We start from the raw sequence: 27309 nt of genomic DNA, 5'->3' as shown, positions 1-27309 counted from the left end.
CCCCTACCCAGAGAGGAGGCGCCAGAGGAAGGCGAGCCCGGAAGGCGAGCAGCCGTTCGCGTTGGCTGGCGAGGAAAAGTGCGGCGCGGGGCCCGGCCCGGGCTTCGGGCCCCTGACTTCAGCACCGGAGGGGATGGACAGCGTCTCCGGACCCGGCTGCCGCCGCCGGGACCGGACTGCGCCGCCGCGGGCCTCGCCGAGGGCAGCCCGGCTCCCCGCGCCTCGCAGCTAAGAGGCTGCGCTCCCGGTGCCCGCGCGCCCCCCTCCCCGGCCGTGACCGACGGAAAGGAGCCTTCTTTTCCCTGCTGCGACCCCCGAGCAGGGCTCCGAGGAGCCCTCCTGTTCCACGGATCAAACTCTCCGCAGCAACTTCGAGAATAATTTCCTCCGGGGGCCAGAGGGATAGGGGCCGAAGAGTGAGGCCGAAGTTCTCGGAGCCGCTGAGAAACCATGGGCTCTGCAGTCGGGGTCCGAGTGCTCCGAGGCCCACGCTTCTCCAAATAAACAGGATACTCGTGAGAGGATTGCACCTGTTCTGGAAATAGCTTTGTGAGACGAGGTTGCAGACCTGCTCACAACCTGACGTTAGAGAAACTGGAAGAATTCCAATTCCCTTACTTGGCCGGTAAGTGATAATACTGTTATTTATTGCTTGTTGATAATTCAAAGGGCTTCCCCCTCCCCCCAAGATTTTAACAGAAAGATTAAAACAGTATTATTTTTTCCTTGTGGATTAGACGATAAAGAATTTGATTTTTACATGGTTGTTCCTGCATAATGATCTTTGGGAAAATCTTGCCTAGTAAAGCAGTTGGATATTTTACTTCTCTGAAGTCCGTTGTGTGATGAGAATATTAAAAATTATATATATATATATATAAAAGCTTCTATCAGTATAGTAAAATCTTAGTTGGGTATTTTTATTGATGAGCTAATATCTTTCTGATTGTGTGTGTCGTGTTTTCCCCCAAAATGATACAATCTGGCATTTTGTAAGAGTTTTTTTTTTTTTTTCTTGGCATTATACTTGTAGTTTAAACTGATCCTGTCTGTGTTACATAGTATGCAAGCCTCAAAAAGTTACTAGTAGTGATGGTTTAACCATCTCTTCTAATAAATTTCATATGATTATCATGTGCCAGACTGTGCACAAGAACAGACACATGCGTACACACACCTGATCCCTCTCTCTACACCAACCCCGAGTATACCTGCACCTGTGGATCTTACCTAAAGAAAAACACACGTTTTCATGCAGTGTCTTTCCAGCCTTTTAAAGCTTAAGATTACTTGCTCAAACCAGACCTGCCAGAAGGCAGAAAATGAGAAGCTTTAGCGTGCCTTTTTAGGAGAAAGGGTTTCCATAGCATTCTGACTTCTTAGTGCTACAAAATACATTTGTCACTGAAATCCCAAAAGTGATGAGGGGGCCAAGAGATTCTTGATGAACCATAAGCTTTAAAGTCTTAATTAAATCTATTTTCCGTTAATTCTTACTTCTGGAGTCTTCCCCTGGAGCTTCAAAACTACAGTCTTTCACAGTGACCTTGATAAGCATTCTGCTTTAATGAAAAGGGTTCACTGGGTAAAGGCAGTTGCACAAATTTCCAGCCCATGCCTGACATTTCCCTAAGAGCTCGATGGGTTCCGATGAGCACATTCAGTGAGTGGAGAGCTTGCCTTGGCAGGACAGACTTTGACAATCCTTTAAACACACGTGACGCTGTAAGCATAACCGACCCTGTGGAGAGAGTTGGGCCCTCTGAGAAAGCACAGTTCTTCGGGTTTTCCTTTTAATTTCTTAGGTCATCTGTAACTGATAATAAAATACATTTCCATACCTACCCTCTTCTCAATTTCATCGCTAAAATCCTCTGAAGCAGTTAAGATGGTCTTGGTTGCTGCGGTGCAGCGCCCCTGTTTTGCGCTGGCTGAGAGCAGCAATTGCACCCTGAGGACACATCGTTCTCAACTGTCACTTGCCACTTACCATGAACCTGCTTGCTTAGCAGAAAGGGAGCAGAGGTGTCCATGTCACTGAGCTCCTTGGGGGCTCCGTGGCCCTGTACAGGTCGGAAGTGGTAATCTCAGGAGGAGAAATGCACTACTGACTTGGGTTCCTCGCCAGGGGACCTACAGTGTGTCCCTGGCACAGCCTGCTTTTGTTGGTTTGCTTGTTTTCCTGATCTGAGATATGTGAACATGAAATTACCACATGGACTGATAAAGCATGTTTTAAGAGAGTTACAGCTGACTGTTAGACTCTTAGTTTGGTTGTCGGTTAATAGCCCAGACAGACTCCCCTGGTGGGCAGAGCATAAGATGGAAGCGGAGGACGTGTTCCAGGAAGCAGGTCTGTGGGTACGTGGCCGCAGTTACCTTCTCCGTGGCAGAGGGGGCAGGCTTTCTCCAAATGTGGCTCAAACAGCACAAAGTAAGAGTTATCCTGGCCTAATTCTTTTGGAGATTTGGTTACAGAAATGAATAACTCATTCACCGTTCCAAGCTCAGGCAAGCTGCCTGGAAGCTCTCGTCAATCCTTATCTCTGGGGAAATGTCTTTACATTGAGACAGAGCTTTGTAAACCAACCTAATGCCTGTGGAAATTCTAATCTCTAACTGCCCCTGCCCCCAAAAAAGGAGTGGGTGGGCTAATGCAACCAAACCTTCTTTTTGCACAGAATCACCTGTCTTTAAAAAGAGATCAATACTTAATTCTAGGACATCCATATCCCATTAAAACAGCTCTTTTTCCTGATGGTTTTTTGGTCTGTTAGGATGCATGAGGTTCGGGGAGTACCAGACACAATATTCAACACCCCTTCCCAGAGGAAGGAGTTTTGTTAGGAGGGATCAGTGTTGTTGTGTTGCTTATATTTGAGACTCAAAAAAGAAAAGTGAAATAGGATTGCACAATCAGGAAAATGTAAAGTGTATACCGTATAGGACCGGAGGATAATTAGAAATGAGCCCTGGAATCTGTTCAATTCCTTTTCTTCTTTTAACAGGAAATGGTATGTTTGAGAGTGGGACAGAGAATTCTGGCTTGAACCTTTAAATTATAAAAATATTATAAAAAATCAGTCAATTTTGTCTAGATCATCTAAATATGAATTGGATAGTCTAATGTAATTATTGACCATCAGATCCTAGTGGATTTGAATGTCCACAGTTTGCCTTTGGAATTGCTTGCATGGGTTTGAACCAAGTTATGTACATAGTTACAAAAAATGTAAAAGTGAGAGGTGATTATTATGGAATTTAAGAAGGCCTTCAAGAATTGACTGTTATTTTCATACCAATTAAAAGATATAAATTCCAGGCAAGGGACCTGCTTATTCACCCAATTCTATCAGGAAGGCAAAAGCCACTAGCGAAGAAAAGTGTATCTTAAGCCAGAAGTTATTTCTACAGTTGTCAAACCGCCCCCGAAACCCATCCGGTGAGTCATAGACTAGCACTCAAATGGAGAGAGACCTCTTATTTCGTATTTTTGTCCCGTTTAGCTTAGCAGAATGAGTTGTACATGGCATGCATGGTAAGAGACAGCATCCTGCAGTATAAAATATGTTATGCATCGCGACGTAGCAGAACAAGGACTGTTTGACAGTCAGAAGATGGGGATTCTTGAAATGCTGGTCATAAGAGCTTGTTCAAGTCACCCAACCCACTACTTATGGGGATACTTTACCTACCGGTTAAGCCGCAATCCTCTGGATGTGGTTGACAGCTAAGTATTTGTGGGATAACTGAATAGATGTGTACTCCGTGGAGTATTGGAAAGTCTCGATACGATGCTTTCAAGAGTGTTTTGGAAACTTAGGTGCTGTATCTTCGAATTACTATAAATAATCTCCAGTAGCAATCATTCCTTCCTTCATCAGAAGAGTCCCTTCTGATTACTATATGGCGACGTGCCTCCTACATTTAGGAGCTTCAATGTAGAGAATATAATATTTTCTCATTAATTCAGCGTCAATTTTCTTATATCTCTCAATGGAAAAATATTTTAATGCAGGGAGGACCTGATTTTAAAGTATCTATTATTCAAAATTGACACCATGTTTTATACCAAACGGTCGAGCCTAGGTCAGCATGACCCAAGCTCATTTTAATTACAGCTGACCCTTGAGCAATGCTGAGGTTCGGGGGCACCAACACACCGTGCAGCTGAAAATCCACATATAACATTTGACACCCCTGAACTGCTAATAGCCGATTCTTGACCAGAATCCTTACTAATAACATAAGGAATCCATCGACATGTTTTGTATGTTATATGTATGTCTATGGATATTTTATGCATTCATGACATACCTACATTTTTCTTAATTTTTTTCGATATTTCTAGGCTATGCATTTCCACTGTTCGTTTTTTTAAATTGTCGTGTATCTCCAAAAAAATTTCCAGTATATTTATTGAAAAAATCTGGGTGTAAGTGTACCCGTTTAATTCAGACCTATGTTGTTCAAGGGTCAAGTGTACTTTCATTTTGACTTTAAATGAATCAGTCACTGCATTTTTGTCATAATTTTCGGGTATGTAAAGGAGAAATAATATTTATCATTAGTTATACCAATAAGGATACTCAAAGGATTAAGTGCACTTTAAAAACTCAATATCTGAAAATACATCCAGAAAGCATTTTGATTTGCTTCAGCGGCTAGTGAAGATGGAGTGAAGTGTGGACGGCATGGGGCTGGTCTGTGTAGGTACCCTGGAAATGCTGTAAGGATGTGGTCTTGATTTAGTCCAGAGCTGAGATTCTGTTCATAGGTGTCGTCAAGAAATCTCCAGTTAAGCAATATCTCATGGCTTATTTTCTGTCATCAGTTGGAGTTTTAAAAGTAGCTATGATTTTTTAAATGTAACCTTTAAACATTTTGTTTGTATAGATTTCTAGATTATCACTAAAAATATACCAATAGTAAGTTTGAGAAATCTAAATTATTATTTGGTGTTACAGTTAGTTTCCTTATAGTTTTGTGGTTAAACTATTTGACTGAACCAGAAACGGAAAATTTTATAATTGCCTTGTTTGTGATACAATTATTATATATATATATATTTTTAGGTTTGATTTGTTATCACTTACCAAAAAAGAAAAAGTAAAGAAACAACAGAGAAAGAAGAATGGGAAAAAAGCAGAAAGTGACAGGTCATTAAAATAATGTCATGTGATCAAGAACTTTATCTTTCAATCATTATTGTGAAGGTAGTTCAGCACATTCTACACATGAAGTGTCAGAAGATTGTTTTAGATTTTCATGAATTTGGTCTTCAAATTATCAGTGAAGCTGAAATAAGTTTTTTTTTTAAATAAAACAATCGTGAAATCAGTACATTAGATAAGTGGCTAATTCTTTATCACATTTAATGTACATACTCACATACATTTTTAAAATTTAAATTTGTGAAGTAGTTATAACTATATTTATATTTAGCAAATATATTGCCATTCACTCAAAATGTCAAAGAGCTGCAGATTTAATTTTATAAAAGATACCTGATAAATTCACAAAGTAAATTAACATAAAACATGAGTCTTTTAGAAATGGTACCAGAATTTTAACAGTAATACGTTACTCATACAAAACTATTTAAAAGAATAATGCATCCTCTTTGAACCTGCTAAAGGGGCTTCATGGTTAAGACATAGGTAAGTATCTGAGATTAAGAAATTTAAGAAAGTCAGTGAGAAGATAGTATTGCATGATTAAAAATGCATTGAGTACATAAGAAGTCTAAAGTCTAACATGGTTTTCTCAACAGATTATGTGACTTTGGGTAAATCACTTTACCTTAATTTAATAGCACATCTCTTTTCTTGATTCTTTTGGAAAATCATTATCACGTCCGTTAGAAAACAAACAAAAACCTACAGATTTAGTTGAGCTCAGAAACTTTCCTTCTGCTCCCTGCACTGTTTTTCTTGACTAGGACCCTATACTCTTATGGTGAAAAGTACATGAGACTGATGATCAGACAGATATGAATTTGAATCCTGGTATAGAGACTCAGTAACTATACAAAGTTTCACCTCAATACGCTGTTGGGAACAGTTAGTGTAACAAGGCATAGGGCGCGCCTGGGCCGCTGTCCGTACACAGCAGGAACTCACTCAAGGTGGTGTTCATTATTATAGCCCACCCGCATATCTGCAGGTTCTGCATCCTTGGATTCAACCAACCACAGATCAGAAATATTCGGGGAAAAGAAATTCTGGAAAGTTCCCCAAAACAAAACTTGAATTTCTTGCACACTAGCAACTATTTACCTAACATTTACAATGTATGAGGTATTGTGAGTAACCTAGAGGTGACTGAAAGTATACAGGAGGGTGTGTGTAGGTTATATGCAAACACTACGCCATTTCACATAAGGGACTTGAGCAGCCATGGATTTTGGTATCCGTGGCGTGTCCTGGAACCAATCCCCCTCTGATACCCAGGGGCCTTGTTAGGCCAGTCTGCATATCGATCAGCTAACCCACAATTGTTCTCTTATTATTTCATCAGATGAATCCCTTGTGTTGTATGTTGTCCAAAACACACTATGCTCACCGCTACCCAGTTCTTCCTGCTTTGTCCTAGAGTGTTTCGTTTACTGTTTGTGTATCCATTCCTGCATCTCTTTGCATGGGTTGTAAGTTCAGTGTCTGCCGGGCTCTGGCAGGTTGGCCGTTCAGTGGGACCTCGGAGGGCAAGCCCCGCAGGAAGCTCCTGACTCTGGCTCTCCTCAGTTAGAGCGAAACCTGGGAGATGTAGCCCAGATTTTATGTGAAATCTCCTCGTTTTCACCTAATTTAATTGGAACAAAACGGCCTACAAGCTGGACTCGGCCCCTAATGCTTTCCGGGTCCTGGAGCCTGCAGACCCGTGACTTCTCTGATTTCAGTGGCATCTGTTAAAAACCAAAACTGACATATTTCATCAGTTTTTCTCCAGGCCTCTCTGTTTCTTTCTAAAAATGGGAGAATGAATAATGACTTGGCAAAAAACTTCATCTTAGTATCTTTTAGAAGTTTACAAGAAAATAAATCTCAAAAAATGAGGAGTGGCTGAGAAGAAATAAATACTCTGTTTCTTTGACTGGTCAAAAATATTGTGGGAAAAAGTAGTCCATATAATAAGTAGGAATGAAGCCAGATCAACAATATTCCATGATGTGTTTATTGCACCACCTCTTCCCCTGCTCTCTGTCGTCTGATTCCTGCAACGACGACTGTGACTCAGACGGGAACATTGACAAACTATAAGACCAAGAGAGAAATAGATAAGCCGCTGTTGACTAGGGTCTGTTAAATGCAAAGCCCCCGCCCTCCAGTACAAATTTTGGTGCCGTTTTCAGAAAAAGGGGGGTTATAGGGTAGAAAGAAGAGCAACTGTCCGCTACAATGGCACTGAAGAATCCACCAACGATTTCTAGGTCATTTTCTGTACCTACTGTGGATGGCATACTCAGCAAAGGTGGGCTCATGGGCTATTGTCTCTCTAAAAGCTTGTTTTTAAAGAATGTTTTAAGATGAAATGTTCATAATGTGACCTTCAATGTAATTAATGCACCCTAGCTTTGTGGGTGTCCTTTTACTTTACTACTCAGAAATGAGTGATATCCAAGGGACACAAACAGAGTCATAGACCAATGTGGATACTAGTACTTCTGACTGGATAGCTTTTTTTTCTGTATTTGTTTTTTTTTCCAGCAGTTTTATATAATATTTTGTCACTTATCATGTGGTAAGCCTGCGCCAATTTAGCTGGACTATTTATCTTTTGCTTCTCTGGTCTGGTTTTAATCTTGAAGAAGTAAAACTCCTAAGAGCAGATTAATCCAGTTGTCTGGATACTTCACCACTGATTGCAGGTCCTATGACCAAGCAGTGATATGGTAGCGTACATTTAGAGCTAAGGCACGTAAGATTAGGGTGTTCATCTAATTCATTACATTCATAAACAAATAGGCTGTTCATTTTTCTCTCCAAGCCCATTGTTTTTCTCTACTTGTAAATCCTTTTAAGTGATCACCGAAAAATAATATTTGCCAGTTATCCATCGTTAGTGCATTTTTATTTTTCATTTTGTGTTTTCTTTCCATGGCAGTAAATTTCTGGAAACTCCTGAAGTTAGAGTGTTTCATTGTTGCATGAAGTCTGTCTGGGCCATATAAGTATGTTCCAGGGGACCCAGCCTTCTCTAGTTCCCTTTCTCAGTAAGATCCCCCCACTTTGTGTGGCATTAGCAGTTTTGTGAAAGTTCCTCTCTCTCGGGCATCTCACATGTGATTCTTACAGCAGGACTGAGAGGCAAACATTATCATTCCTTTTTTGCAAATGAGACAGTTGAAGTCCGGGAAAGTTAAATGATTCTCTGTACATGAGTCAAAATTAAGATTTGTGGCAATATTTCATATTTTCCATACTTTATAGGTGGTTTGGGAAGAAGAAATACCTTTTGTCCCACTAATTACATGCTTCACTTGCTTCAAATTATGATAAAAACAAAGTAAGCAATTATATTTTGCTAACTTTTACTTTTACTGACTAAGGAACTGGAGGGGTTTAGATTCTCACGGATTTGGAAGGGCTCGCGTATTATCTTGACCTTAATGTTGTACAAATAGGGAGGTTTTCGGACAGCATAATCACATGTCGAATGTCATATTTTAGAGGAATTGTCCTTCAGGAAGGACCAGGGTTGATTCTACTGCAGTGATTCAGGTTTGAGGTGATGAGAACATGATCTGATGGGGCAAAGGTTAGCAATGAGTCAGTTGAGACAGGATGGTAAAGTGATGGGTGATGGACTAACAAACAAAGGAAGAATCAAGACGAGATCATGTGCTTGATACCTGCCAGGTGCTTGGTAAACACAAATGCGTGTAGATGTAAAATGAGCTTCTTTGGAAGGAAAGGTGTCACACCTGACTTGGGACATGTCCATTGGTGAAAGGGTGTAAGGACCAAATAGCAGGGGAAGGAACCATTGGTTTCAGAAAGAGGTACAACCTGACATATCCAGCTCAGAGCTATCAAAATGGAGATTGTTGCTGAAGCTGTGAAAATACATTAACTGTTTGAGAGAATGAAGGAAAAAATCAGTAGTTTATGAACATTTGGGGAAGGAGAAATAATAAGAGAGAAGGTTATGTAAGTGCACTTAGAAAAGTGTAAGGGAAAACAGTTTCAAGAAAAAAAGTAGATTGTTAATAGTGTTGACATTGCAGGGAGCGAAAAGGAATAAAGATTCAAGTGCATTTGGGTTTGTCCAAATGTAGATCATTGGCTATCTTGGAGAGAACAGTTTCTGAAAAATGGTCATATTCCAAGCAGCATATGCATACAAATTACATACTATCCTGCCCACTAACTCTCAGGTATCCTGCATTGTTTAGGGGATACTGTCACCAATATTGATTTATCAGTCATGCTTATGAATAAATGAAATTGTTTTGAGAAATAAGCAACTCTATTACACAGAATTCAATGGTTTGTTTTCAACGAAAATGAAATTTCTTTAAATCGTATCGGAACTTTATTTCTCTGGAGTTTTCTCTTTTTTGTTGGTGGGGGGGGTTTTGTAAAAGCAGTATAATCATAGAATAATCAGTTAAATGGAGCCTGAAATCATTTACATCATTTTTACAAGCATATAAATCCCCCAGTAGGGTATTTTCTCCTGAGCAGAATTAACAAAACTCCAGATGAAATGCAGTCTCTTCCTTCCATGTGTGTTTCCAGAATATTTGCATATGAGCTGCTCTTCAGTGTGCTTGGCGTTGCCAAATCACTGAGCTTTTTCAAATTTATTAAGGATGCACATTAAGAGATTGAATCCTAGGAGCAGGATGGTACTCCAATGGATAAAAGTCCTGGGCATCCATCTGAGACTATGTTATAACTATTCTTAATGAACATAGAAGTTGACCACTTGGATCAAAGCCGAAATGTGGCCAAAGAAAGGGTTTGGCATCTGATGAATTACTTAGCATCTCTTTTCCTAAAGAATAAAAGCTCTCTGGCTTCTAACAAAGAGTCTGTGAGCTGTATGGCAGTATTTTGAACAAGGAGATCATTTATAAAAGCAGTCTTTATATTTAGGAAATAATTACGGATGCAGCTGCAGGTTTTAATGACTTTTAATAAAGAATGTTATAAAGTGAATTAGCAATAAATGTTTAGCAGATGTTACTGAATCAAGACATTATAGAACATCATTAGATCTGTATATTGGATTGTTAAAGCAATATATGAGTTTATGTAATATCAGTGGTTTTGTCATTTTCTAGGATATTTTGAAGGAAAGTTCAAGGTGGGTTGAATTTTAATGAATGGGATGAGTATATAACTAGCTCTGCTAAACTAGTAAACATTTGAGTTATATAACTGATAAAGTGAAGACTCTGAAAGCTTCTTGAATTTCTACAATATATGGAATTATAGAACAATATTTATGTTAAAGATACAGTATTTCAATCATTTAAAATTTTTGAGTCTTTCATAAAGAAAGTTGAATGGACTTTGTAGAAAAAAAATACTTTGTTAGAAATAATCGGTGCTCAATACTTGCTTCGCTGGCATTGCCAACATCTAAATTTCAGTGTCAAGTGGTCAGAATATAGATGAGTAGATGCACATACAACTCATAATTTAGCAGTTTCTGTTTGTCCAAGTATTTTCGGGCCACCTCAGCATGCAGGGTGATACAGTCTAGATTCCTTTTAAGGACGAGGCTTGGTCTCTGGCCTCAAGAAGGCCAGAGTCTAATGAGGCAAAGCAAGGGTACCTAGAGTCGTGAAGTCACTGCAAGGTAGAGCTGGAAATGTGCTCACAGATTATCGGGTTAGGAAGCTGACCCTCAGAACATTTCTGAACTTTGGGGAAAGGTTCAAATTTAGTTCGTGGCTTAGCTGAAATAGAACCATAAATTATGGTTTAATCAATTATGATACTCCAAGGATGGTAAAGGAAAATTGAATACTGTTTATGGTTCCTTACGGACTCATAGTTCAGAGTAAATGAACAATCTGGGATGTAAGAAGCTGGAAAAGATGCAAGTTGTAAGTCTTCCAAAGTCTCAAGCAAGTGAGATTGAATGCCCATCAGAGATGCTGCTAAGGGATAGCAATGCTATATTTGGATAATCACCTTTTTAACTTTTAATTTATTTTTAAATAATTATAGACTCAAAGGAAGTGGCGGAGATGGTTTCTGCTGGAGCCTTAATGTTAACATCTTAGATAATTATAGTACAGTACCAAAACCAGAAATTGATATTGGCACAATACTATCAAATAGACTATAAATCCTACTTACAGTTCATCAGTTTTTATCTGAACTCATTTGTGTGTGTGTGTCTGTGTAGCTCTATGTCATATACCCCATGTGTTGATTTGCATAACCATTGTCACATAGAATGTGACTGAAATAGAAGTTCCTCCTTCTAACCCTTAATAATGTGACTCACTCCCCACCCCCCTGGAGACCACTATCCATGCTCCAGCTCTAGCATTTTGTCCTTTTGAGAATGTTATATAAATGGGATCGTATAGTATATGATCATTTGAGACTGACTTTTGTTTTTCCACTCAGCATAATGCCTTTGAGATCCACCCAAGTAGCTGCATGTGTCGGAAGTTTATCCGTTTTATTGCTGAGTAGTAGTTCATGGTACGGATGCACCAGCTTTCCGACCCATGTACTATGTGAAGGATATTTGGGTTGTTTCCAGGTTGGGGCTACTATGAATAACGGTGTTATGAACGAACATTCACATGGGAGTAGTTTATTATGCAGTAATATATAACTTGAATATCTCTGTGTAAGTTCACTTGAATGCTTAACAGGTTATATTAATAATATTGAGAAGGCAGGCAGTATACTGGAGAAAGTAAAGGATTTTGAACAAGTAATACTGTTTAAACTCTGGCTTTCCACTGATGAGTGATGGTGGTTTTATACCAGTTAGTTTTGCTTTGTGAGCACTGATTTCTGATATGTAATAAGTATAAAACAGTAAGTTTTCTAAGACTTAATGAAAGTTTAAGCCATTCATTAATGGTTCCACCTAATTATTGATTTTCTAAGAAGAGATTCTAGTTAATGTCATATTTACTTGGTTTTTTAAGCACCCCACACACTCCATAACAAAAAATAAGGATACGGGTATGCAAATTTTAAAAAGTCTGTACAAAATATGTACAAATATAGAATACAGTTGACCCTTGAACAACACTGCTTTGAACGCCGTGGGTCCAGTTATACCCAGATCTTTTTCAATAACTATAGTACTGTATTTTCCTTTTTTACAGATCTTTAAATTAGCTAAGTGTGGGGAAAAGTTTGTGTTCGATTAGAAATCACAATGCATGGAATCAGAAGAACTAGGGTTTGATTCCTGATTCTGTCCAAACTGTTTCAGCCTCCTGCCCTTGGGTGAGTTGTTTGTTAGTTCCTTCGTTTTTGAGGCAGGGATAGCAGCAGGTGGATTTTCGGCAGTGCTCCTAACCCCCGTGCTGCTGAAAGGTTAACTGTATTTACAAGTTTATATTGTTTAGAATTTCACAAACACATTTACAAAAACTTGACTGTATATTGTGCCACAAAGCAAACCTTGCCAAATTTCAAATGTTTAAAATTCTAAGAGCATGGTCTTCGGTCAATACCTTTAATTAAAAAAGGAATTAATAAAAAATAACTAGAGTCTTTTCAACAAATGGTGCTGGAACAACTGGACATCCACATGCAAAAAAAAAAAAATGAATCTAGACATAAATCTTACTCCCTTTTTAAGAATTAATGCAAAGTGGATTGTAGACCTAAATGTAACACAAAACTATAAAACTTCTATAAGACAACATAGGAGAAAATCTAGATGATCTTAGGTATGGTGATGACTTTCTAGATACAATACCAAAGGCACGATCCAATAGAGAAATAATTGATAAGTTGGACTTCATTGAAACTAAAGACCTCTCCTCTGTGAAAGACAATGTCAAGAGAATGTGAAGACAAGACGCAGATTGGGAGAAAATATTTGCAAAATACATATTTGATAGAGGACTGTTATCCAAAATATGTGAAGAACTCTTAAAACTCAACAATTAACAAAATGAACAACCCAATTGAAAAATGGGCCAGAGATCTAAACAGACACCTCACCGAAGAAGATATACAGATGGCAAATAAGCATATGAACAGATGTTCAACATCACATGTAATTAGGGAATTGCAAATCAAAACAGCAGTGAGATACCACTACACACCCTTTAGAACAGCCAAAGTCCAAAACACTGACAGCACCAGATGCTGGTGAGGGTGTGGAGCAACAGGAACTCTCATCATCGCTGGTGGGGATGAAAAATGGTGCAGCTGCCTTGGGATACAGCTCCGTAGTTTCTTCCAAATCTAGATGTACTCGTATCATAAGATCCAACAACTGTTCTCCTTAGTATTACCCAAATGGATTGAAAATGTATGTCTACAAAAAACACAGTACACGGATGTTTGCAGTAGCCTTATTCATAATTGCCAAAACATGAAAGCTACCATGCTGTCTTTCAGCAGGTGAATGGATAAATAAGCCTTGGTACGTACAGAGAATGGAGTATTATTCAGCACTAAAAAGAAATGAGCTATCAACTTATGAAAAGACCTGGTTTCTCTGAGTTTCTAGTACTTTGTCTACAACATAGTAAGTGCTCAAAAATATTCATTGAGCGAGTAGAATATCTACCTTTTTAAGGAAGATTATTATTACATATAATTTTTGCTCTGCTGTTTAATTTCAATACAATCCCATTCACTTTTTTTCTAACCTTTTATTTTGAAAAGTTCAGTCTTACAAAAAGGTTGAAAGACTAATATTTATTGAATAATACAATAAAACCTATAGACCCTTCACCTAGACTTACTATTTATTAATATCACTTTCATTATTTATGTTCAGTGTTGTATTAAGTTACATATTGTTTTTAATCTATGTCAGACTAGTTATTATTGCTGTTTTTTTAAATGGTCAGCACTTCTTTAGATTTACCTACAGTTTCTTTGCTCACTATTGCTTTTTTAAAAATAAATTGAAATATAATTCCCATAATGTAAGATTTACTTTTATAAAGTATATACTTTAGTTGTTTTCAACATATTCACAAGGTCCTGCAACCATCACCACTATCTGATATCAGAATGTTTTCATCACCGAAAGGTAACTCTTTATCCATTAGCAGGTATTATCCATTCTTCTCACCTCTGGGCCCCGGGCAAACTCTACTCTACTTTCTATCTCTATAGGTTTCCCTATTCTGGACATTTCATATAAATGGAATCATAAGATATGTGGTCTTTTGTGACTGGCTTTTTTTACTTAGTGTAATGTCAGAGTTCATCCATTATTGTAGCATGATGGACATGTTGGTGTTTCTGTTTTTCTGACTATTATGAATAGCCATTCATATTAACATTCATGTACAAGTTTTTATGTGAACACACATTTTCCGTTTTCTTGGGAATATGCCAGGAGTAGAATGCCTGGGTCATATGGGTTAACATTATGGTTAACACTTTGAGAAACTGAAAAACTGTTTTCCAAAGCAGCTGCACCGTTTTATGTTCCCACCAGCAATGCAGGTTTCAATTTTTTCACATCCTCACCAACATTTGTTATTGCCTGTCGTTTTGATTATAGCCACCCTGGTGGGTGTGAAGTGTCATCTCCTGACTTTGATTTTCATTTAGTGATGTTGAGCATCTTTTCACGTGATTTTTTGCTATCTCTATGTCTTCTTTGGAGAAATGTCTATGCAAATCTTTTGCCCATTTTTCAGTGGGATGTTTTACTTTTCATTAATGACGTGTAAAACTTCTTTATATATTCTGGGTACTGGAACCTTATCAGATAGTATATGATTTGAAAATGTCTTCTCCCATTATATAGGTTTTCTTTTTTCATTTTGTTAATAATATCCTTTAAAGCACAAAAGATTTTAAGGAAGTTCAGTTTATCTATTTTATGTCTTGTTTTCTTGCCTGTGATTTTGGTACCATAAATAACCCTCTGCCTAATTCAACATAACAAAATTTCCATCTTTGTTTACTTCCAAGGGTTTTAAAGTTTCAGTTCTTACATTTAGGTATTTGATCCGTTCTGAGTAAACTTTTTGTATATGCTGTGTTGTAGGGGCCAGCTTCAGTTTTTTCTCCTGTGGATATCTAGTTGTCTAGCACCATTTATTGAAGAGACTTATTACTTTTTTCATTGAATCTTGATTTCAAGATTCAACTGGCCACAGATGTAAGGGCTTTTTTTTTTTTAACTCTCAATTTTATCCATTGGTTTAGATGTTTGCTGTCACCCCAGGACCACACAGGCTTATCACTGTGCTTTTGTACTGTTTGAAATAGGCGAGTGGACCCCATCCACTTTTATTCCATCTTGCTTGATGCCGTTCATTTATGTGATGCATATTTATTTGTAGCTTCCTAAACTCAGTTTTAAAGGGATACCAGTACATATTATATGGATCTGCTTAGTTAAGAATTTGGGAATGGGAAAAAGGCATAAAAATGAAAGAATAAATAAATATATAATAATTTATATTATATTATTTTAATAATTTATATTTTTCTGTGATTCAGTAAGTTCATAACAGAAATCAAATATGTTTAGACAGAGAAGTGAGAGGTTCACTTCAAGGGACCAGTGTGTGCTGGTAACTCTCTTATCTGGTTAGTGGTCCCAGGCTTCTACATAACCTTGACCTACAGCTGACTTAGTTATTCTCCATTTCTTGTCATGGATGCCTTACTTCAACTTGGATAACTTTCCTGGTTATGTACACCTTTGCTTGCAACAAATACCTTTCCTGGTCATCTCTCTCTCAGAGATCTCTCTCTAGGTATCATAAAGTATATAATGTACATGCGTATAATATACATGTACATATAGTATGCACAATATGTTCTTTATTATATTGCCAGGTAGACCTTCTTTGAGGGAAACATGATAGAATGGTATTTGCAAATAAGGCAATTCATGAAGGTTTGAGTCACATTCCAGTTGAATATTAAGTGATGAATTCCAGGAGGAAATGCTGTGACTGAGAAAAGAAAATAAATATTAATGTGAGGGTGGGAGAGATGTCAGGGGAAGGGGCGACTGGACCCTTCACTGGAAGCCGCACCCATGAAGGGTACGTGTCTAACGATAGTGTTTGTTCTGGTGACATGAGTGCAAACTCAAAAATACTCACCGTTGCCGTGATTATGTCTGTAGTTCACAGACATTTCACCCAAATATGGTACAAAGATAGGAGCGACACGTTTATGTATGCGTGGGAAAATATCTTATTTGAACAGGTAAATAATTTGATTTAAAGCCTGATTTTATAGGGAAATATGGGTTTCAGCATGATGCCCTAATCAGCCAAATAATTCAGACAGGCTTCTGCAGGTGGGCTCCAAGTGGACCTCTGATAGGGTTAGACAGGAAGCCTCCAGACAATGAAGGAATGAGGGAATTGCTTCTCTTTGAACTTTTGGAGAAAAAGTCTTAAATGTGTTTGTAAAAGTTACTGTTATTTACCTCTGTGAGAAAGCATGAGAAATCGGTGCCGGCCCACATTTAGCACCAGTCCGTCCAGCGCTGTAAAGGTTGAGGGAAGTAAAAATTAGTCTAGATTCGTGGTTAATAAAACTGCCCAAGCAGTTCTGAGGCTTTTGAAAGTACAGTAGACCCTATTCCAGACTTGCTAAGTCCTAATCCCATCTCTGAAATGAAAGTGTGTGTGTGTGTGTGTGTGTGTGTGTGTGCGCGTTTGCCTGTGTGTGTGTGCGTGTGTGCCTGTGTGTATGTGTGTGTGCACATACATGCATGTGTATGTGTGTGTGTGTGTGTGTGTGTGTGTGAGAGACAGAGCTCCTGGGTGTTCGAATGTCATCTTCTGAGCTGAAATGTCTGCAGAGCATCCTAATGAAACGAGAAACTAGAAGCATTTCCTCAGGGACCCCCATATCATTTCCCTTATTAAGGGCCCTCAAAGCCATAATTCATTTTCTGGTGTAAAGCACAGGCAGGGGCTTAGGAAGATTTTCCAGGTGGGGTTGCTGGGTCACAGGTGAAGCAGGTCCCTGTGAGGAGGGGGAGGTCAGACAAGAGAGGATGGTCACAGCAGAGGAGGCGGCTCTGTCCAAAGACGTGCTGGTCCCGCCTTCCCTGTCCAGTGGGGAATGATGCCAGGGCATTGAACCAAGGGCTGCAGCACCTGGGCTTGAATGTCCATCAGCTGTGGCCTTTCTGCGGCGCACCTGTCACGGTTCTTTGTTGCCCACCTGCAGCTCTGGCCCAGTGGATGCGAGCTAGCGTTCCCACACCTTTGCCAACGCAAAACCCAAGGCTGCAATGTACCAGGGAGCCTGGCAGATCCCTCATTTGTGGTCTTTAAAGTTTTTGTTCTCATCTCAATCCTCCATTCATTTTTCCTACTGGACCATGAGATATGGTTGCACCTTTTCAGTTTTTTAAATGCCCTACTACAGTTTCTCTGATTTTCCAGTGGATATGGATGGCAATGAACTTTGGCATTCACAGTTTAAAGGAACTAACTGATAACATGGAAAGGAACGCAATGAAAACTAATTAAAGTCAAAATTTAAAAAGTCTCTGAACACTGAATAGAATCCTAATTGGAATGGATCATATGAACTCAGTTGGCAATGACTGAGTTTCTGAAATGCAAGGATCTTGAGGTCATAGCAAACTAATGGATATAATTTAAAGGCTTTGTGAATGGGTAAGGGCCATTAGCAGGGTTGGCCAAAATTAGGTCAACCAAACTGATACCTTTTAAAAATAAATTTAAAAATTGATTTAGATAAAAGGAAGATTTTCTTTAATTTTTATATGTGGCTTTTCCAATTTTTTGCCTTGAAAAATTCAGGTTACTGGAAGTATCAGATCTACTTTGGCTGTTTATTAGTATGAAATTGATTTTATCATGAACTTAATATTCTTCTAAGAATTATTATGCAACTTGCAGGTTTAGAGAATTGTAGAAGTATCATTCATTTAGTAATTTAAATATAGATTGCCAATTGGTTTAAGTAAAATGTTCAGTATCTTGATTGTGGTGATAGTTTTAAGCTGTGTGCATTAAATATATGCAGCTTGTTTTATGTCAGTCATCCTCGCTAAGGCTGTTAAAACTTAATTTTATCTGTTTCTTTGTACTTTTGAAAGGCGGCTCTTAAAAAATTTAAGATAATCTACGTGGCTCGCGGCGCATTCCTGTGGGCGAGTGGTCGAGGGCTTCTGTTATGCAGGAAATGTGGGAACGGGAGATGTGTTACACATCACCCCTGGGGTTCAGGGAGCTACGTCCACAAGGTGGAAAGTGTAGGACAAAGGACCACCCTTTTTCAACAAATAGAAGAAAAAGTATAGGTAAAAGCGTTTGTGAAAAATAGCAGCCAGATGCAAGGTTGACTTCGTCAGACCTTGATTTCCCATTTCTCTTTAGAGCTGTTCAGCCCTTGGACCGCACTGTGTTCTCTCTCCCCCCCGCTTCTTGTGCTACTTTCCCCTCCTCGACTTTTGGGATCCTCGGTTTGTGAGACGTTACTCCTTCTGGATCTACAAGCTGGGAATTCTGGCACAGTCTGTCGCTCTACCTCCTTTTTCATATCCTGTCAGTAATCAGTCTTAAACTCTGCATGTATTTACCTTTGAATCTGCTTCTCCCCTCCAAGGGTGTACGAGCGGTCTCCTAATTGGTCCCGTGACTCCTTCCAAATCCACACCACTCTCAGGGTCATTTTCTAAACCAGAAATCCCGGTCTTTCCACACCCTTGCCTACTAACTTCCCTGGCTGCACACAACTGACAGGGTGACTCCTCGGCCTAATTTGCAAAGCTGTTCACAAGCTGCGCCCACCTGTCTCTGTAATCTCATGTGTGCTCATTCCCCAGGATATGATCCAGAAAGCAGGATCAGCACAGCGTGTGCTCACCTCTTTGCAGGCCGCTGCTAATGTAATCTGTGTAGGAATCCTGGAAGGTAGACAACAGTTGTCACCTCCATTTTATAGATGAAGAAACAGGATGCGTGTTTATTAGATTGGATACTCAGGATGGAAACCATGGCTTCATAGTCTCGGTTCAAATTAACGGCTGCACTGCCCTGCCGGGGCCTGACATCTAGGGTGGTTCCTCCCTCTCTCCTCCACCCCACCCTCACCTTTCTCCCTTTCTTCCATTATTTTCTTGGACTTCTGCATAGGAGTTTAATTAATTATACTGCTTACTATCAGTCAGTGACTCAGCAGGAAACTTTGATCACTGACAGTACGTAATTAGAAGGGAGTTTAATAAATGGGTTATTTACAGAGTGTGGGCAGGATATGGGGAAACAGGATATGGGAGCACAGACCATCCTACTGGAGGAGCCTCAAGGGGCAAAGGACGGAGGGTGGCAGCCCTCACCTGGTCTCAGAGAAGGCGATGATATGGAAGAGCTGCCTGCCAGGACCTGTGTTTTCCTTAAATGGCCCTTTGCCACCCCAAGGACTTGACAGGCAGGGGGCTTGAGAACAACACCCCAGCCCTCTTCCCCAGCCATCCTGTTTCCTGCTGGTGCCCCTCACCCAAGGCTTGACCCAAGCAGAAGCCAGAGGAAGATATAGTCTGCCAGGTCAGTCTCCTGTGGCCAGAGGTGAGTGAAGAATGCAGATGAAAGAGGTTTTATTCATGGAAATATCCTTATAAAATAGGTGACATTTTGTGTGTGTTTTAAATTTATACAAATTGTATTGTGCTATAACCTTGTTCTGTTTATCGCTTTTTTCCTCTGGTGTTTGTGAAGATATCACTCTTTTGCTTATGCTCCTATAGTTCAGTACTCCTAAGTGCTGCATAGTATTCCCACTAGTGAACTACAACATTATACCTACCTGTCTCCTCGAGATGGACCCCAGATTGCTTCCAATGACCAGATACCATGGGTAGTAGGGGAACAAAGCCCTTGCACATGTCTCCTATTGACTTATGGGCTTGCTGGGTCAGAAGGTTTTCACATTTTTAATTTCGTTAAGTACTGTCAGACTATTTTTGTTTGAATATTTACTCTCCATTAGTAAATATTCTAATGGACTATTATTAGAATACTAATAATACTATTAATAAAATGATTTTTATTTTTTACTAAAAATAATTTTGCTATTATGTTGGGTGAAAATTAGTAAGTTTGGGTTTGAATTTGTATTTCTATTATTACTAGTAAATTCTAGAATCTCTTCAATTTTTTTCGACCATTAGGATCCCATCTGTAAATTGTCTGTTTATAGTCAGATGCCAATAAATGGTTTATTTGAATGAAAATTACCATAACGTGGTCTTTTCACAGCATTTTAAAAACCCCTTGCCATTGACCACTTAGTAGAAACACAATTCTCATTTGATAAAAAGCAATGGAGCACACTTTATTTTTTGTACATGTAATTTCTGCCATGTGTCTTGAGATGGCTCAGTAACTATAGGTAACAAGTCACGAAATGACTCTTTTAAGCTGTCTGTCAATAGACTTTAAAATAACCAGACTGACAATTTGTTCTCTAGCTGTTTCGTATGTTCGTTCCATCCACCCCCAATTCTCCTACTCTCCCCAAGAGCACTGGGTTTCAGAAGAAATTCTAAGCACAGGGCTTGTCTGAGAAGACAGCAGCTGCTGTACTGAGAAGGTCTGGGGTCCAGACGGCTGAGAGCATCTCCTCTCTGCCTTTTATAAGAAAAACAACAACACTATACATATGTATGTATTGAGGCTCTTTAAATGCCCAGCGTAATTGTGCTGGTGACAGAGGACACAGAACGGTTGTGGTCCTGCCCTCAGGGAACTTATGATCTGGTGGGGGAGAGAAATATTGGACATAAGATCATGCAAATGAAGAGACCATATAAACATGCTGCATGAGGACCATGCGGGAGAGATGCAACCAACATAGCTCAGCAACCTGTATGAAAACAAATGTAGTGTGAAGGCTGGTGCAAAGTGTGATGGTCCATGTACAACCCCAGGCAGTGGGCAGCACAGGTTCGCTCCGATGAGATCATTATGCAAGTTTATCTTCAGTCACATACATGAAAGTGGGACCTCAGGAAATAAAGTAAATATGAGCCTAACTTTTTAAAGGCAGCCCCTTCCAAAGCTTTAAAAAAACACAGTGCTGTCAGCTTCACATCCCAGGAGATGCCCCAGTTGAGACAGCGCTTCTGCAGCCCGGAGTGCCAGGAGTGCTCTCCCCTCTGCTGCACCTGAGATGGAACACGGTGGTGGAGAGCAAGGCAGGAGAGAAAAAGGGAAGAAATGTCCTTTCCACGGTTTATTATTATTAAATGTCAGTGAGAAATAGGAAATTGTTAACCTGGAACCCCTGATTCTTGCTGCCGGAAGGTTAAGGTTTTAGAGGATATGTGATACCATACATTCCTGGCATCAGAGCAGTCAGACTTCTGGATTGTTTTTCTGTGGAGATATTAGCACACTACATTTTTATAGCAGCTTGATTGAGATATAATTCACATACCCTAGTGTACACCTAAAGTGTGCAATTTGTGAATTTAGATTATATACAGGGTTGTACAACCATCACCATCACCTGATCTTAGAACATTTCCTCACCCCACACAGAAACCTGGTGTCCTTCCCCCAACTCCCAGCCCTAAGCAACTGCTAATCCAAATACTTCCTGTCTCTACGGATTTGCTCATTCTTGGCATTTCACATAAGTAGAATCATACAATATGTGCTTTTTTTTTGCAACTGGCATTTTCACTTAGTACACAATTTTCAAAGCTCGCCCATGTTGTAGCATGTATCAGTAATTCATTCCTTTTGATGGCCAAATATATTCCATTGTATGGATATTTCACATTTTGTTTATCCATTTATCAGTTAATGGATATTTTGTCTGTGTCTACTTTTCGGCTATTATGAATAATGCTGCTACGGACATTTGTGCCCTGATTTTGTGTGGAAGAGCGTTACAATTTACACTTAGTTTCTAGAATACAGATCATAACTTTTCCTGGTCTGCAGACCCATATATAGTCCTAAATTCCATAAGGGTATTTTAAGACTAAAGTGGATAAGGATTTCTAGTTTAACCCCTTCACTTTGGAGATAAGAAAACTGGGGCCCATGATCTTCGTAAATTACCCACAACCTTGCAGTTATAAAGTGTCTGAGCTGGAACTCAAAGTCAGTCCAGTCTTCTTCATATTGTGCGTTAGAGAAGCAAACTGGGTACCCTTGAACTGAACTGGAGTCGTGCGAGCTGACCTGGAAAACTCATTTTTATAAATTTTTCTTTTATAATCTTTTCTTTAGAGAATGTTTTACAAACAGCCCCTATATATAATTGAACTTTTGTTAAGTACCATATTTGATGCATATGCACATAACATTTTAATGATGACATTCTTTACAAGTGTTGTCTAATGAAAACTTCAACTTAGTTGTTTTGAATTTGTCATAAGACACCATTTGTAAAGAATGGCATATACAGATTTTCCTTGACCTACAATGGGGTTACATCCTGATAAGCCCATCGTAAGTTGAAAATATCCTAAGTTGAAACGGCTGTTAATAACCTGACCTAGGGAGCATCTTAGTAAGCCTCACCTACCTTAAATGTGCACAGAACACACACATTAGCCTACAGCTGGGCGAAATCATCTAACGCGAGGCCTATTTTATAATCAGGCGTTGACCGGCTCATGAAATTTATTGAATACTGTATTGAAAGTGAAAACGAGAAGGGTTATCTGGTGCAGAATGAGTTGTTTCCCCTCCTGATCACGGGGCCAACTGGGAGCTGCCAGCACCGTGAGAGAGGATCAGACTGCATGTCCCTGCCCAGGAAAAGGGCCAAATTCAAAATTCAAAGTACGGTTTCTACAGAATTCCACATGGATAATGGGGGGAAAAAATGCAGACTTGACTATTAACATACAGATCTGATGACACCTTATATACTAATTAGAAATAAGATTTTGAAAAAAAAAACCAGTCTATTTCTTTGATCCAAGTTACCTTATCTTTGAGTGAATTGGACATGTTGACATCTAAGCATTTTACAGCCATCAGATGTGATGGGCGAAGGGCACCCTGAGTCATTTCGAGGAGCGCACATGCAGACACACACACAGGCATGATGGAGAGAGGCTCACATGTGCTACACGGACGTGAATGGAAGGGATGGAGCTCCAGGGAGCGGGGCCCTGTCCCAGCTCTGTTCTGTTGCTGAAGGCTGGTGTGGCTCTCTGGGTCTGTATTTCCCTGGTGTGCCCCCCACCCTCTGTGGGATGCACTGAGAGGCTGGCTTTTCTATTCTCAGGTAGGATGGGGACAGTCCCCCATCAACAGGGAAATGTGGACGCATCCATTGCCTGGATAGGGCTCGGAGCCTTAACAGGAGCAGCGTTATGAGGAGGAGAAGGAAAATCTACTTTATTAAAAGAGCATCTTGGAAACTGTTTTTCTATGTCATCAGGACTGTCAGTTGCCAGAATGTCAGCTGCTGGCTTGGGCAAGAATACAACAACGGGAGAAGTAGCTGACCTACTGTCTTAGCTAAAGCTTACCTCTCTGGGGTTGCTTGGGTCCTGTTCTCTGCAGACTCCACTTCAGAAACACAGCTGGCCTTTTTCTCCCCCTTTAGGGCTGTTTCCTTTTTGAAGGAAATTCCTATTCACTGTTGTTTGCTGGGCAAAAGCCATTTACAACAATGCTACCAACAGTAAGTACTGTATTTAAGACTTTCCAGCATGACTGACAGGATGAGGAAACGTCTTTCCCCCAATAAGAAGTCCATATGCCACTGTCCTCCACAGGCTCAGACTGCCCCTTGGATGGAAACCTGTGGTTGGGAGAAGGACCATGCTGGTGTTTTCTGAGGGCAGAAACACCGATCCCCGTTGGGGCCACTTGTCATTCCTGCATCCTGACCCACTGTCTTCCTGAAACAGAATTTTCAATATTGTTCTTTTTTTTGAGTCTGTGTTTGTAATTGTTGTCCTGGTAAATGAAAAGCCTGGCATAAAGGATACCTATGTCGGTGCTAATGCTATTACTTTAGTGGATGACTGTGATTAGTGCGCCCGATCGGCTTGGAAGAGAGCAATCACGGCTCACGTTGATCACACTCGTGTGCTACACGGAGTCATCACCCTCGCAGGACGTTTGCTGGGGTCACGTGGCTCACGCTTGCCTCCTGAGCCTGGGACGCCCGTCATCTCCTTGGATGGATGAGGCAGAGACTCAGGAGGATCCAGTGACTTGCTGGAATCACACAGTTGAGTAGGACCAAGGTCACCTCTGGATTTTCCATCAAACTCTAGGAAGAAGGACATAGTCTCTGCTGGTTTCACAAAAATCCTTTGTAGTTGGCTTTGAGGGAGTCGGAGGGTGGCAGGCAGGTGCACACCAACACCAGCTCCGCTTGCCTCCTTGCCCCTCCCTGAGGCTCTGGTCAGCTGGCTCCAGTCCAGGGGACACTCAGAAACAGACATGAGCCTCTGAGGAGGTGCTGGTGGGGTCTGAGGTGCAGAGGGACAGGGACAGGGTAGGGGTGACACTGGTGAGTGAGTCTGAGTAGAGGATGTGCACAGCTGGCCTCCATGGTCAGACGTCGAGCCATAACCCGCAGGTGAGCCAGATGGGATGTGGGTCCACAAGGATGGGGAGGACGTGGGTTAGTCCCAGGGCTCTCACGTAGCTGGGGGAGCGGTTCCAAGGACAGTGTCCTGGGGGAGGTGGGCAGAGGCACCGCCGGGACTCCCTGAACCCTGGGCTGGCGGTGCTCAGGCTGGAAGAGGGCGGCGGCCAAGGGTGCAGGTTCAGCACAGCACCTCCCACAGCTGTGGGAGATTGAAGCTAAACAGGTTGGTAGGAAAGGTAGGTGAGTGGATCAGGGACTAAAGTACAGATGGATGAAGAAGTCATCCAGCCCCCAATTAGGAAGCCCTTCCACTTTACCCGTCGGTCCTTCCTCGGCTTTCTCGGCCTCAGGAAGCAAAGAGACTCAAGACAGGTGCCCGCAGCACATGCTCTTTGAACGTCTCTCTGCAGACTCTCCCAGGAACCAGATAGGAGACGGCAGATGAGTGTTTGAAAGTGCCTTTGGCACACTGCCCGTTTTTATCTTGGCAGGTCTGATTTTGTTTTGGTTTGGGCTTGCAGTGTTCATTCATATACTATGATTTCACAATTTTATTATCTTTTTTTTTTGAGTCATAGTTTGTAGGGATTTATATTACTATTTCAATGCAATCGGGTTTCTTTTTTAGTATTTACTATATTTTCTGAAAAATTAGGCATCGTTTATCTTGCTTCTTTACCTTGCAGGCAGGCATTCCTCCTTGCAATTATGTAAGCCAGGTAGGATTCAGGTCTGGTACTTATAGGCCTGGGTTTCCTTTTCTGTAAGCTGTTGGTCTTTGCACTGTACTTCTGGATGACTATTTGAGCTCAAATTCATGAAGCAGTGCTATGAATAGCTCCCAGTTTATTTCAGTGAGTGCTAAAACCTGTTAAAAATAGGACCTTGCTGAGACTTCATTTTCTCCTCTGTTTTTCGTAGCTGATCTGACAAAACGTGTCTTTGTAAGTCTTTTCAATTTAGAAAGAATTTTGCATTGCCTCCCCACTAATGTCTGATTTTTAAAATTTATTTCTAAAACTCAACATGAGAAAAATGGTATGAGCCAAATCTGTTACATTTTCCCCACTTATTTTCAACTTAACACAAATTAAATCGCATACGTATTTCACACATCACAGGGCTTATACATAGCAGGGCCTCAGTGTGATTGTTAATTTTATATGTCGAGACCAAAGTACCCAGGTAATTGGTCAAACATTATTCTTGATGTTTCTGCAAAGGCATTTTTTAGATGATATTGACATTTAAGTCAGTAGACTTTGAGGAAAGCAGATTGCCCTCCCTACTGTGGGTGTGTCTGACCGGTCAGTGGAAGGTCTTAGTAGAAGACGGGCCTCCCTGGCCTGTGGACTCAAACTGAATCATCACGTCTTCCCTGGGTCTCTGGCCTGCTGGTCTACCCTGCAGATGGGAGACTTGCCAGCTTCCACAGTCACGTGATCCAATTCCTTAAGATAAATCTCTTTCTCTGTCTCTCTGTGTACACACACACACACACACACACCCCATCTGTAGGCTCTGTTCTCTGGAGAACCCTGACTAATCTACTTACTGACAGTAGCTATACTCCTTCCTTCTTTCTCACGAGGTTGCAAACCTCTGGTCTAAGCGTGTCCTACTCACCTTTGCAATCTTCCATCCCCGCACAGTTCCTGCACAGGGAAGATGCACAGTCATGTTTGTTGAGAAAAACAAATTAGGTCGCTGTTTTTTTCATTTGTATTATATTCCTATTTTCTTTTCCCTTTTTGACCAGAATTTTATATGTATCCAGCTCAATGACAATCAGTGTTCATTAGTGATGTCCTTGATGCAATGAAGTTTTAAAGATTATCTCATGAATCTACAAAATAGATGGAATTATGCTCAGTATAACTTTGAAGCTGTGTCTGTGTCTTTTCTTCTGTAATTGGTAGTCATCTCTGGTGCGTGAAGTATTGCCCAGCATTTCATGTAAATTAGAGTTTATTTGTAGAGTATTCACAGAGGCAACCAGAAATTATTAATGGCATACGGAGCAGGAGAGGGCATGGAATTTCTGACCTTTGTTTTCAGTTAGAACAGGAAACGCTAAACTGGCACTATTTTTGTGAAATGAAGTTCAGGGCCACACACCTGTTCTTGTTGAAGGTCTCTGTTTTTCACTGTCATCCTGGTAAATGAGAGACCTGAGCTGAGAATACCTGCCTCAGGTAAAGAGCACCGACCTTGGCCACTCTACCAAATGGACTAAAGTGCTGTGAGTTAACTATCTTTGGCATTATTTGCCTGGATGGATTTGCATTGAGTAAATGGTGACAGGCTGCTCACAGCTCTGAGAATGCCGTTTTCTACTGCAGAGTGTAACACGTCTAATCACAGAGAGCAAGACCTTTGATAGGTGACAGTGATGATGGTGGTGGTGGTGAATCCAAGGGCCCTGTTCCTACTCCTTTCTTCATGAGCAACTGAATATATGTTTGTATATAGTGAAGCTGAGTGTGTATGAATACGTATGTACATAGTGATGGAGGCCTGAATATATCCGCCAACATAACAACTTGCTGTGCAATCAGTTTGTTCCCTTCCCAAAAGCATCTTGATCTGATTGTCATAT

The 27309-nt window shown here is 40.4% G+C and overlaps 1 protein-coding gene across 2 annotated transcripts in view; it reads left to right on the top strand.

Moving 5' to 3' along the window:
• The first annotated feature begins 537 nt into the window (after positions 1 to 537).
• The window catches only part of SNTG1 (syntrophin gamma 1), a 471471-nt gene continuing 444699 nt past the window's right edge, over positions 538 to 27309 (top strand). For both annotated transcript variants that reach the window (XM_057532135.1, XM_007168620.2), the window contains exon 1: positions 538 to 625. The gene's annotated coding sequence lies outside the window, so the exon portion shown is untranslated. The remainder of the gene's footprint in view (positions 626 to 27309) is intronic.

Source organism: Balaenoptera acutorostrata, chromosome 17, assembly GCF_949987535.1.
Source record: "Balaenoptera acutorostrata chromosome 17, mBalAcu1.1, whole genome shotgun sequence".
Taxonomy (NCBI): Eukaryota; Metazoa; Chordata; class Mammalia; order Artiodactyla; family Balaenopteridae; genus Balaenoptera; species Balaenoptera acutorostrata.
This window is presented reverse-complemented; position numbering and strand designations above follow the sequence as displayed.